The sequence below is a fragment of the Cavia porcellus genome, unplaced genomic scaffold, assembly GCF_034190915.1.
Source record: "Cavia porcellus strain 051 isolate PalLab524CR breed Dunkin Hartley unplaced genomic scaffold, mCavPor4.1 scaffold_15, whole genome shotgun sequence".
In the NCBI taxonomy this organism is placed as follows: domain Eukaryota; kingdom Metazoa; phylum Chordata; class Mammalia; order Rodentia; family Caviidae; genus Cavia; species Cavia porcellus.
In genome coordinates, this window is record NW_026947498.1 from 52,450,534 (window position 1) to 52,464,498 (window position 13,965).

Sequence of the window (13,965 nt, forward strand, 5' to 3'; positions counted from 1 at the left end):
TGAAGAATTCGTGTGTGTGATTCAAGAGGGTAAGAAGTCGCACAATTTGCCATTTGCAAAAGGGAAGTGTAGGAATAATGATGTAGTATCAGTGTAATTTGAAAGCCTGAACACTAGGAAACCAATGATAAAGTTCTAGTCTGAGTCTGAAGACCTTAGAGTCAGCGGAGCTGATGGTGAGAATGCTGACAATTTAAGTCCCAATTTAAAGACAGAAGAATAATTGCACAGTTTAAATGGACAGAGAAAGATGGAGAGTGAATTATTCCTTTCTCTACATTATTTTTCTATTCAGATTTGCATCTATTGGTTGATTCCCACTCACACTAAAATGAGCAATCTGTTTCATCAACTCTACTAATTCAAATAATAATCTCATTGGAAACATCATCACAGATACAAGCCAAATATCTAGATATCTGGTGATGGATTAGCCAAGTTGACACATAAAATTAACCATCACACAGTTATCCAGAGGGCAAACACTTGAGAACAGATTTTAAGGATGTAGGGTGATTTTATCTTTTCAGGGAGTCTAGAGGTTCCAGATATTTCTAGTGCATCAACTCAGATACACCCAGGCTATGTTTCAAGTTCCCATCTTTCTCAGAAAGGATTGTCTAGGCAATCTGGCTCTTCAGATTTCAGTACAATTCAGAAAAATCTTGTCCAGAAAGTGGGGCAGCTCTAAAATGAAGCTGTCCACCAGAAGGATTCTGAGTGACTGTCGTTGTGCTGTGTTGAGTCACTGATGAAATAATGCTGTTGAGGGTGGGTTTCTTTGGTGTCAGTGCTGAGTAGGTCTGTAGCTGTTGGGAGCTGGAGCCTGTCAGTCTATTGTCTTTGTGGCTATAGGCTCCCATGAAGGAAGATCTTATTGGGCATGCTTTCATCACCTCATATGACAAAATAACAATATTATGAATTTAAAAGAGAGATATTTAGAGAGTGCTTTTCAAAATGACTTTTGGCAATGCAGACCTCTGAAAATCAATGTTCTCTAAATTAGGCATCTGGTATAAAGAAAAAATGTTTGATTTATAAATAATATATAAGAAAATTTACTAAATTTTGTCCCAATTTACTGACAACATTACAAATTTTAAAAATATATAGCTGAGGTAGAAACTATTATAGCTTAGGGATGCCATCTGGCATAATATGTGGTCAAATGGTAAAAAAAACTTAATCAAACAAATTTCAGGGTTTCAAAACCTGTGATAGATGACTGTATCATCTTTCTCCCTAAAACTGTCTTCTTCCTAGATTGTAATTGCATCATTTTTAGTTCCTCTTATATTTTTGCCTTTTTCTACCTAAAGTCTCTGATCCCCTGGTGCCACTATGGCAGACAAAGCCAGGTGATGGTCATGATCCTGCCACGGCACGTACAGCTGGCTGAGAGCACCAGCTGCTGTCCTGCATGTTTCCTCTCACCCACAACTCAAACCCCACCGCACTACACCTCATGCTGGTATCACCCCTTTGCTTACCAAGATGCTTTGTGTGGAGGATTCTCAACCAGTTTGACTAGAGCGTTCTTAAAACAGAGCTCAAACGTGAAACTTTTCCTATTCAACCCTGCTCGCCACTCTTTCCCCTCCAAAAGCATTTAAACACCCTAACAGAAATGCTTTTATATCTGAACCCATATGAATGTCTACTTCTAGGAAAGCCAAAATAATAAGATACTGTGTATGTTCATATTATCTAGCAGTTTATCATTGTCTATTTTTCATTCTCACACCTCTGTTTCATTACTTTAACATTATTTTATACCTAGAGATCTAAAATCTACTGTTTATGATTTTGGGGGAATTCTATTTCTTTTTTGTTCCCAACTATCAACTACGTTTAAAAAATTCATCATCACTTCTGGGGAAATCTATGACCCATGTATTCATTCCAAATCCTGTAGCTTTGGCACAGTAACCTTGTAAAAAGATTCATCTTCTTCATTAGATTTCCCAGAAATGATGTGTTGTTGTACTGCATGCTTAGATTTTGATTTTTTCCTTCCTTATTTCATAGGCACAACTTACAGAATAACCCTCAGCTCTGTAATCTAGGAACAGTGGTCTAGGTGCTTTCCTCATTCCTAGTCTTCATTAAACCTATCAACTTGCTTTGTATTCATTTATTTTTAATTGTGTGTTCCTGCTACATCTGCATTAGTTCCAACCTTTGTCATCACTTACCTCACCAGGGTAAGAACTTCCTGATTTGTTGAGTAGTTTGCAATAATTGTCCTCCATGTATTTTTCATGCTTCTGTAAGACTTCTCCCCAACCAGCCAACTACAAATTCAATCATTTGCTTCTGGTTTTAAAATAATCTGAGAATGTTTTACCTACCAACACAATCCAAACCCTCTATTATCATCCCAAAATGTATTTTTTTAATTAGTGCACTTTTGTAATACAAAATAGTGGTTTGGGAGGGGTAAATTGGTACATGCATATCAAATATCTCATTTATTTTGTTTATATGTTAAGATTCTCATATGAAAGAAGTAACTGACATTTAACTTTTGGAGTCTGGTTTCTTTCACTTAAGGTGACTGTCTCTCATTCCATCTATTTTCCTAGAGATCACATGATTTCATTATTTTAAAAGTTGGATAATATCCCATTGTATAGTTACCTTCTTTCCTTTATCTATTTATCAATTAATAGGTATGTAGGCTTTATACCCAGCTTAGTTATTGAGACCTTATAGTTACAAACATGAGTATATATGGATTGCTGTAATTTTCTATAATTTTTTAAAGAATGTACATTGGAGTAGTATAGCTAGATAAAATGATATTTTTAGTTTTTAAGGATTTGCCATGTTGATTTCCATACTAGTTGTAGAACTTGACATTCTTATCTACACCAAAGATGATTCATTTCCCCCGACATCCTTGGCACCATTCATTGATGTTTTTATTCATTACTTAGCCTAAGTTTAGATGAATTCTGGATGTGTTTTGGTTTATATTTCTATGATGACTAAAATTTTTCACATACATATTGATTTTTTATATTGCTTTTGAGAATTGTTTATACAGATCATTTGTATATTTCTTATTGGTTTATTTGTTTTGGAGTGTTAACCATTTGAGTTATTTTATACTTTCATATCAACACTATCAAAAGAGTATCTGGCAAAGATTTCTCCTCCCACTCGGAGGATTGTCTTTTTGCTCTGTTGATTGTTTCTTTTGTAGTGCAGAAGCTTTCTCATTTGATTATTCTTGTTATTTTCTGAATGACTGGAGTCCCTTTTAGGATATCTTATCTATCTCTGTGTCTTCAAATGTTTTTCTTATGTTGTCTTCCAATAGTATCAAAATTTTTTGTTTTGTATGAGGCCTTTGATCCATTTTCTCTTGGTTTTAGTACAAAATAAGAGACAAAGATCTAGTTTCAATATGTTCCTTATGGCTACCCAGCTTTTGCAGCATTATTGCTTTAAAAAATAACTCTAGGTACATGGATTTCTTTCTGTATCTTCTGTTACATTCCATTGCTCTGCATTTCTGTTTTTGCAACAACTCCAAGTTCCTTTTATTGTTATACCTTTGCAGTTTAACTTGAGATCTTGTACTGGGATGTTTCCACTATTGCTCACTTGCCTTAGAATTGTTTTGATTATTCTATGACTTCATATGAATTTGGGGATTATCTTCCTAGTTCTGTGAAGAATATTGTTGGTATGTTAATCAGAATTGCTCTGTACATTGACTCTGTACGTTGCTTTTTATTAAAATGTAGCCATTTTAATGTTAGTTCTACCAATCTATGAGCAAAGGAGGTCTTTATATTTTCTGATATTGTACCTATGTGGTATATTTCTTTAGTGTTCTGTAAACTTTATGTAGAAGTTGTTTACTGTACGATCTATTGATTCCTAGAGTTCTTGTTTTGATTGTTGTTATTGAAGGTATTATGAATGGCATCACTCTCTTGATTTCTCTGCAGGTTTGTTTTTGGTGTAGTATACAAACATTTTTTTTTGTGTGTGTATTGATTTTGTATCCCTGTACATTACTAAATTTTTATGAGGTCTAAAAGTTTTCTAGTGGTAGTTTTTGGATGTTCAATGTAAATAATCATATATGCAAATAGTGATAATTTAACCTTTTTCTTGTATTCACATTTAGGGTTTTTTTCCTTCTCTAAGTGTTCTGGCAAACGTTTCAAGTGCTATATTGAAAAGGAATGGCAAGAAAGGACACACCTGTCTTATTCCTGATCTTAGGGGAAATGCATTCAGTTTTTCTCTCATGCAATATAATGTTGCCTGTAGAGTTGTCATATATGTCGTTTATCAGTCTGAGTTAAGATTTTTATGTATACTTTTATTAAGGTTTTTGTCATGAAGTGATTTCTGGTTTTGTTAAAGATTTTATCAAAGATGTCTTAAGAGATCATTGTGTGACTTTTTTTCTTGACTACATTTATAGTGTATTACAGTTACTGATTTACATATTTTGAATCCTTCTTGCATCACCAGACTAAAACAAACATCATTGGAGTGAATAAGTTTTTCAATGTGTTGTTGATTTTGTTTGCCAGGATTTTATTGAAGGTTTTTGTATGTGTGTTCATCAAAATTATTGGTCTATGTTTCATTTTGTTATAATTTTTGAGACTTTATCTTGTTTTAATCTCAGGGTATTGTTAACTTCATTTATTGAATATAGAATTATTTTTTCCTTTCTATTTCAAGGGAAAGACTGAGGAGGACTGTCATGAGTTCTTTTCTAAAGGTCTGATGAAATTCATCAGTAAATCCATCGGGTTCTGATCTTCTCCATTGTTGGTAGGAGTATAAATTGGTACAACCCCTATCGAAATTTGTATTCAGATTGTTCAAAAAACTAAATCTAGTGATTTCCTTTGACCTAAGTATTCAGCTTCTTGGTGTATTCCTGAAAGAGCTAAAAGCATCATACTACAGTGATACATGCATACCCATGTTTATAGCTACACAATTCATAGTAACTAAATCTTGGAAATAGCTCTATGCCCATCAAATAACCAATTTGAAAAAGAAAAGCTGGTATTTATATACAATGGAGTACTACTTTGAATGGATGAAGAAAATATTTATATACAACGAATAATATTTTGCAATAAAGAAGGATAAACTTGAGACATTTTTAGGTAAATGGATGCCTATTTTGACCATAATCTTAACTGAAATAAATCAAACACACAAGTTTATATATAACATTGTTTATTTTGTGTGAGAAACCCAAAATATAAATGTGGAGCCAAATGGAAGGTAGATATGGAGAAGTAAGAAAAACTTATCCAAATGGGAAGGGGAACAGGAGAGGGGACAGTGGGAAGAGAAAGGGGATTTTAAAAGAGAAAATGGAAGGGAAAAAATGGAAACAGTTGTTGTAAATGGGAGAAGAAGAAGGGTGGGAGGGAAGGAAGGGGAATGAATAGATAGATTAAGATATACTATGTACAGATACAAATTCCACGGGCTGGGGGTTTAGCTCAGCAGTGTAAGTGCCTGCCTGGCAAGCATGAAGTTGTGAGTTTGATCCACAGTATAGAAAAACAAAAACATAAACAAAACCAAAACAAAACCAGATGCAAATTCCCCATGATGAATGCGATCATTATGTATAGCAAATATTAAAAAAAGCAAAAATAAAAAAAATCCATTGGGCTCTTGCTTTGTTCAATAAGATCTCTTACTACTGCATTAGTTTCATTTCTTGTTATTGGTCTATTTAAATATTTTAATATATTATTGGTTTAATCTTGGTAGATAATATGTGTTAAGGAATTTATCCTTTTCTTCTGTATTCTCCATATTATTAGCACAGGAGCTGTTAAGATAATTTCTAAAATTCCTATAGATTTCCCTGGTGTCTCATTTAATTTCACCTTTTTAACTTGCAATTTCATTAGACTTTCTTTTGTTTGTAAGTTGGACAAAGGGTTTATCAATTTTATTTATCTTCTCAATGAAATCAACTCTGATTCACTCATTCTTTTATTTAGTCTTAATTTTATTAATTCTCATTCTCATGTTTATTATTTCTTTCCTTTTAGTGGATTTGGACTTATTTTGTTTTTGTTTTCTAGAACTTTGATTATGTTGCTCATTTTGGTATCAAGTAATTTTTCTAATGTATCGTTTATACCCTTCTTAGAACTGCATTCATTATATCCCATAAATTCTGACATTTTGTATTTTCACTATCATTTGATTTGGAGAATGTTCAATGTGTCTTCTGATTTCTTCTGTGGCTCACTGATTCTTGAAGAATATGTTGCTCTGTCTCTTCACATTTGTTTGGTTTCTGTGGTTTCTTCCTGTTTGATTTCTACTTTCATTTCAATTGTTCTTGTCTATAGGAAAGAATTCTTTATTTATTTATTGGGATTTGATTTACTGCTTAAGATACAGTCTACTATGGAGAAAGGTTTATAACCTGCTGACAAAGAATGTGTATTTTACTACTGTTGGATGGAATATTCTATATATACCTGTTAAATGTGTTTGATTTATATTATAGCCTAACTGATATTTCTCTGTTGAATTTTTCCCTGGTTGACCTGTGTTTGACAGTGAGATGCTACAGTTTCCAATTGTTATTGGTTTTATGTCTCTCCCCTTTTACTTCACATAGTGCTTGTTTTACAAATATTTCTATGTTTATATGCATAATACATATATACAATGCCAAGATTTTGTGCATATTTCCATTTGTTATCTCTTCTTGATGAATCAATCCTTTTACCAATATGTGGTGCCATTCTTTGTCTCTTCTGACTACTGTTAGTTTGAAGTCACATTTGTCAGTTACTAAAACAAGACAAAACAAAACAAACCCCAAAACATTTGCCAGGTATACATATAGTGACACCTGCTTGCTTTTAGGCTTCAGATTTTTAGATTTTTGGATTTTTAGATTATCATTTCTCTTCTTTCACGTTCAGTATATGTATGTCTTTGCAGTTAAGGTGTGCCTCTTACAGGCAACATGCAGAGGGATGTTGATTTTGAGTCAATGTGTCAGTCAATGTTTTTTAATTTGAGAGTTAATACTATATGGTGTCATCATTAAAATAAAGGTATTGATTCCTGTCATTTTGTGGGCTTTCCAATGTTTGATTCATTTTTGTGTCCCATTTGTGTAACCACTCTCCAAATGAAATTTCTTTTTTTTTTTTTTCTTAGTCTTGTTATTACATGTATCATCTCTGTTTAGGGTTCTATAAGTATTTTCTGCAATGCTGCCTTGGTTGTCATAGATTTCTTTATCTTTTTTTGTGAAAGGTCTTCATTTCTTTTTTAGTTTTCAAGAACAACCATGGAGGTAATAGTCTTTCAAGCTTGAAAGATTTTACTTCATCCATTTTTCTACAAGTCACATGAATACTCAAATTTATGGTGGTGCAGTTCACAGTAGTTCAACTATTAAAACAGATTTAATGACTATCAGATGAATACATAAAGAAAATGTGATATAATACAGAATAGTACTGTGACATAATAAAGAACTGGCTATCATCAATATCATCTATAATATATCTTCAATCTTTCCAGAAAATACTCAGGAGAGGTATGCTTGGGCCAAATGAAATATCTATTTTTAGTGTTTTGAGGAATCACCTTGTAATTTCCATAATCATTATACTCATTTATACTTCCACCAAAACTGAAGAAGGATTCCTTTCTCCACAAATTTGCCAGCATTTGTTATTTTTTCTGGGGTCTTCATGACAGCCTTTCATACTAGAGTAAGATAGAATCTCAGGATTATTTTGACCTAACTATCCCTAGAAGACAAATGATGACTTTTCATGCACTTAGTAATCTTATGTATGCTTTTATTGAGAAGCATTTATTTGTTTCAATTGCCCATTTTTCAATTGACTCTTTGAATGAAAAAAAAAAAGACAAAAAAACAAAAAAAAAAAGATGCTGGGGATTTAGCTCAGCAGCATAAGCACCTGCCTTGCAAGCAGGCGGTTGTGAGTTCGATCCCTGGTACCAATAAAAATGGAAGAAAGAAAAAAAAAAAAAGACAAAAAAAATCAATTGACTCTTTGGTACTTTGGGGTCTTTCTTTTTTATATTTTCTAGATATTAGAACTATCAGAAAAGTACTTGGCATTTTTTTTTTTCTGTTCAATAGTTAATTCCTTCACTCTGATGATATATTTCTTTGCACAAATTTTTAAAAAATTTATATGATCCCATTTGTTGATTCTTGGCATTATTTATTATACAATTGGGATTATGTTCAGGAAGTCCTTATATATGCATGGGCATATATCTTCAAGTAATTCACCTAGTTTATTGTCCAGCAAATTCAATGTTTTTATTTTGAAATATTTCTTCAATTTTAATTTGGTTTTAGTACAGAATGAGATATATGTGTCTAGATTCATTTTTTCTGCATGTGTATAACCAATTTGTCCAACATGATTTGCAAAAAGGCTATCTTTTCTCCAGTAGATATCTTCAGTCCTTTGTCAAAGGTCAAATAAAATATGCAGTGACCTGTTGTTTATTCAAAAATATATTATTTAATCTCCATATGTTTGTGATATTTCTGTGATTTTTATGCTGCTAATTTCTAGTTTCATTTCATTTTAATATAATATAAATCAAGAGATCATTTAACTTTTGGTATTTATTTAAGCATGCTTTGTGGTAGATATGGTCTATTTTAGTGATAGTATAGTGAACTCCTGAGAAGTCTGTGTTTTCTGCTATTTTTATTTGCAAAATTCTGTAGATAGATATGTTGTGCCCATTTGTTCAATGGTATAGTTCAATTAAAATCTCCCAGTATGACTATATTGGTGTTTATCTTTCTTTTTATATCTACATTGTCTTGTTTTATGAAATTTAGTTTGCCAAAACTTGGTGTATATATATTTAGAAATATTCTTTCCTGTTGAGTTGTTCCCTTTATCAGTACCTGATGACATTCTTTGTCTCTTATGATTAACTTTGCCTTGAAGTCTACTTTGTCTGAAATTAGAAAAGTTACAACTACTTGCCTTCAGGCTTCTGCTGCATAGAATATAGTTTTCCACCCTTTTACTTTCAGTATGTGGGTTTCTAAATTGATAGATTGTGTCTTTTGGGATACATATAATTGTGTTTTGAATTTGGTACTAATCGGTCAGTCTGTGTTTTTTGATTCTGAAGTTAAAGCCATTTATATTGACTATAATTATTGAAAGGTATCTGTAGATTCCTAACATTATGTTTTTTAAGTGATAATTTCTTCTACGTTTCTTTTAACTACTCTCCCAGATAGATGTATTCTTTCTTTTGGGCTCTTTGGTAATGTTTGTCTCACTGTTTCTGTTTGGAATTGTCCAAAGAATTTTCTGCAATTCTGGTTTGATGGTCATGAATTTCTTTAAATTCTTTTTGTCATAGAAGGTTTCTACTTTTCTTTCAATTTTAAAAGACAACGTTACAGGATTGTATTCTGTACTGGCAATATGTTGTCAGGGTTTGAAAAAATTTAATCTCTCTTGACTTTCAAGGTTGTGATGAGAAATCTCATTATTTTGCTCGGCTTTCCTACATAATGTTCTTGATGTTTTTCTCTAATGGCATTTAGAATTTTTCTTCGTTTTGCATTTCATGTATAGTGTCAAAAAGACTCTACTCCCCACCCACAGACACAGGAAGAGACAGCTTTCCCATCAGATCTGCAAACCTTAACACAGAAACACAAAGGTATTAAGGGAAAAAGCAATGAGATGCCTCCAAAATTGTGAACTTCCAAAAGTTGATCCTATAGATACTAAAGGGGACAAAAGTGTACACAAAATAATTACTGATAGTTAATGTGATTAATTAGGGAGAAACTTCCATGGCAAGCTACAGCAGCTGCACTCAGGAGAGTCTCAGAAGCTACTTACCAAAGGCTCCAGGTATAATTCAGTGGAATGATGTAATGAATGAAAACTTGATCATATGAAGGCAACGAGAAAGAGAAGTTCATGACATTAAACCCAGGGTGTTTAGAATAAGAAGTAGGACTGCATTTTTGCTTCCACTGATTATACCCAAAATCCAGATTAGAATAGATAGCCAGATAAATGATATACCCAGTTAGATATAACCAAAAAAGAACCTCTTCAGGACAAATCGTAATAAAAATTCTAAGAAATACAAAATAAAGGAAAATACTAAATGCCAGTAGATTCCGTGAGTCAGTGCCATTTGCAGCCTGCAAAGGGAAAGAACCAGGCCCCACAGGGGGAGATCCCCACCAGGAAACCATATCATTTTATTTGTTGTGTTGGGTTGGTTTTTATTTTGTTTTGTTTATGTTAACTCTGGTGGGATGAGCAGCTATTTACAAGATAGCAAGACATGTTATGGAAGCCATTATTATTTACTACTGCCTTGTTTTGATGTCCTTTATTGCATTCATTGTTTCGATTTTATTATTTCTATTCTATTCTGTTCTGTTTGATTTTTGATATGTCCAAAGGTGGTATCTGGAGATATTTTGAAGGCAACAAAGACACTGTGGTAACTATTGTTGATTTCATAAGGGTTGGAAGTCCTGTATCATTTATTCTGGTTTACTTGGATTGATTTTATTCTGTTTTATTTTCCTTGGTTTTATCCCCTTTAAAATAAAAAAAAAAATGCTATCGACTCTAGTCTATAGTGATGACGTATCCCAAACTTTCTTTTGACCAAGTCTTCATAAATTCTTCCTGCTTCATTGTTTACCTCTCTTCCACTCATTTTATGTTCTAGTGTAACGAAATCATGTACTGTCACACCGTTGCATCTTGGTGCATCTTGTTCCTTAAGTAAGGGATGCCTTTCCCTTTCTTGTGTTCCTGGACCCCAAGGCTCAGTTACACATCGTTACCTCTGTGAAAGCTTCTGTTATTGTCTCACCTATTTTTGAATTTATAACCACCTTCCTTTCTCTTTGTCCAGTTCAGTTAGGCATTTACATAACTGCTTCAGCCTCAGTTCAGGCTGCTATACAGAATCTACTATACTACACCTGTATTTACCTCTACTCAAACCTGTATAGAGACCCCTTGTCATGTGTATTTATTTATTTGTCTGCATCCTTTACATAGCTGAGAGTTCTTTGGAAGCAAGGTCAAGACATTGATTTCGATACTTTAAATGCCAAGACTGTGCCTGACGCCTAGAAGATGCTTAAAAGTTCTTGCTAAATAAACTATACCTTCTGTTATATGATAAGACAATCATTTTTATTCAAGAAGGTGGAGAACTAAACATGAGAAAACATAATGCTTGGTTATGAGTTTTAAAAATAAAAGAAAAATCTGACAAACAAAATAAGTAGTATTGGTAGTAATAAAAATTGTAAAAGAAAAAATTATAGGCATTAACATTTTGCTAATGCTTGAATCAAAATACAGAAAGCTTCCTAGAATGATGCATATAAGTTGTTCAGCCTCATTTTTCATGGGGAAGTCAAAACATTCTTATTTATTTTTTTTAAACAGTAAGAAGCCTAAAGGATGAGATTTGTCTTGAAATATGAAAATTTGCATGCTTTTACCAAGATCCACTTTTGGCAGGCTAACCTGCATAATAAATTTTCCTAGCAGCAGTCATGGATCTACTCTTAGCAATCCAAATAATCATTGAAGGACAAGATTTACAGTGGATTTTGAAAGTGAAAAACGAACACATCAGTTCTGCCAAAATAGTTACTGAATATAAAAAGCTAGAACTAAGACATACTAGAAAATAAACTTTACAAAGAAAGTTTCAGGATGTCAAGTGAAAACTAAGATTTCTTAGTAAATAGAATGAAAGAAGATGAACACAGATACATAAATTCCAGGGAGTATGGCCTCAGCAGTCAGCAGGGAATGATGGACGTTCCAAAGGCTTTGGGTTGAAGCAAGTGTTATTTCTAGTATCTTTTTATGAACAGCAAGGGATTCTATGATTAATGAATATAACCATGCTTCTTAGGTACTCCTTTTGTTCTTAACTAAAACGAAGTTCATCTAATGTAAAAAATTAACAATTTTGAAGTGCACATTTCAGCATTATTTAGTATGTTCACGGCATTCCATAAACCATGTCTAGTTTCAAAACCTTTTCATTGCTACAAAATAAAACTCAGTTATCTATTAGGTACTTTCACCATTTCTCCCTTTCTCCAGTCCCTGGAAATCACTATTTATGTTCTATCCATATGAATTTAACTACTGTGGCTATTTCCTACAAGTGGGATTATACAGTATGTCAACCCTTGTGTCTAGCATCTTCCATTAAAGTTTATCCGTGCTGTAGTTTATATCAGTGCTTCACTCTTTGATAACAACACTCTGGCATTATATGTATAAACCACGATTTGTTTACTCATTTATTTCTTACTTCTAGACCTATTGGGAACCATTCTGCTATGAACAAGTACGAGCATGTGTTTCCTAGGTACTTAATTAGCATTTCTCATGCATTCACTCACAAAACACTCACTGGTCAACCTCTCTATGCTGAGCTCTGTATCAGACACCAGGAACAAAATGATAAATAGAAGATTCTGTATTTTAGGAGGAATTCCCTGTGTAGTGGTGAAGTTGACCATGAGAGTCAACAAATTTAAATACATTTCTTTCCCAGTATAATAGAAAAATTAACGATCTTCTTAAGGGAGCAACAGGATACAAAAAGATTCTTTTCAGTGTACTTCTTTGTGTCACTGTGTTACTCACTGCCTGCTTTTACAGCACTTTAGCGTATATTTTGTTAGTGACTTCCTGTAAAATACAGATGCTTATTTCACTTTTCAAGAGTGTGTTGTATTAGTAAGATAGCACTTGATCTCTGTACTAAGTATTAGAAACTAAGGTATTGCTTTTGTCACAATAATCAAGGACAGTGTTGCAATAAGAACTCAGTACAGTAACTTCAGTCAACATACAAACAGAAAACAGAAGTTACACTTGGAGATAATTTGATGAAAGCACTGCTTACTGAGCTTGTGGAGGGTTAAGGAAATGAAAGCACAGATGTGAAGTATCTAGGAAACAACAAAACAAAGAGACACTGTAGCCACCAGCATGAAAAAGAGGAGGAAAAGAAGTTATGAGCTACTAAAAGTCAGAACAATGAGAAAACTGCATCCTAAGAGGAGTTGTCATGTCATGTATAATGTTTGTAAGTTCAGCCATAACTAAAGAGCTAAAGCAGCGGAATCAAGGGATATTGCCCATGCTCTCACTTTCTGAACTTCTGAAAAATTTTAGTAAGTGATTAATACTGCTTTTCATTGGTCAACTCCAGTTAGAATCCAAAAGTACAGAGAATCTGGCTAATGCAAATGAAAGCAGAATGGCAGAAACAGGTAAAAGTGGGTGGAGCGAGGGCTAGAACAACTATTAGAAAGAGATACTAGCCTGAATCCGTAGAAGAGCTTGAGAAGAGCTTCCTGCTCCAACAGAATTAAAAGCACATCTTTAATTAAAGTGACTAGATGAACTACTTCCTCAAGGAAAGATAAGAAAGTTAGATCTCAGATCAAAAGATGTTATAAGCGTGTAAATGACAGCAACGATTGTGATGGAAAATTCAGGCAACACTGAAGTGATGTGGAGCACATGGTGGATGATCCAATAACTTAGGACCTATTCAGACGTAAACCATGCATATTGCAGCATGTCAATTGCTCTTGAACATGTGAATATAATAAATTCTAGAAATATGGATAGTCAGGAGAGCTAGATCACTGGCAAGCAATCATGGCATTACCAGATGAGTTCTTTAACAATCTAAGGGGAATTCTGAACGAAAGCTGATGATCTTTACCTATGCAAATTAACTCAATAGGGAAGATTACATAAAAGTTTCTATTTACATTGTCTTAGAGAAGAGAAGTAACATTTCAGAGCATGGGATAACTGATCAGATCTCCTGGCATACCTAGTTAACGAGGAACTTTGTATAGGAATTAAGTACACA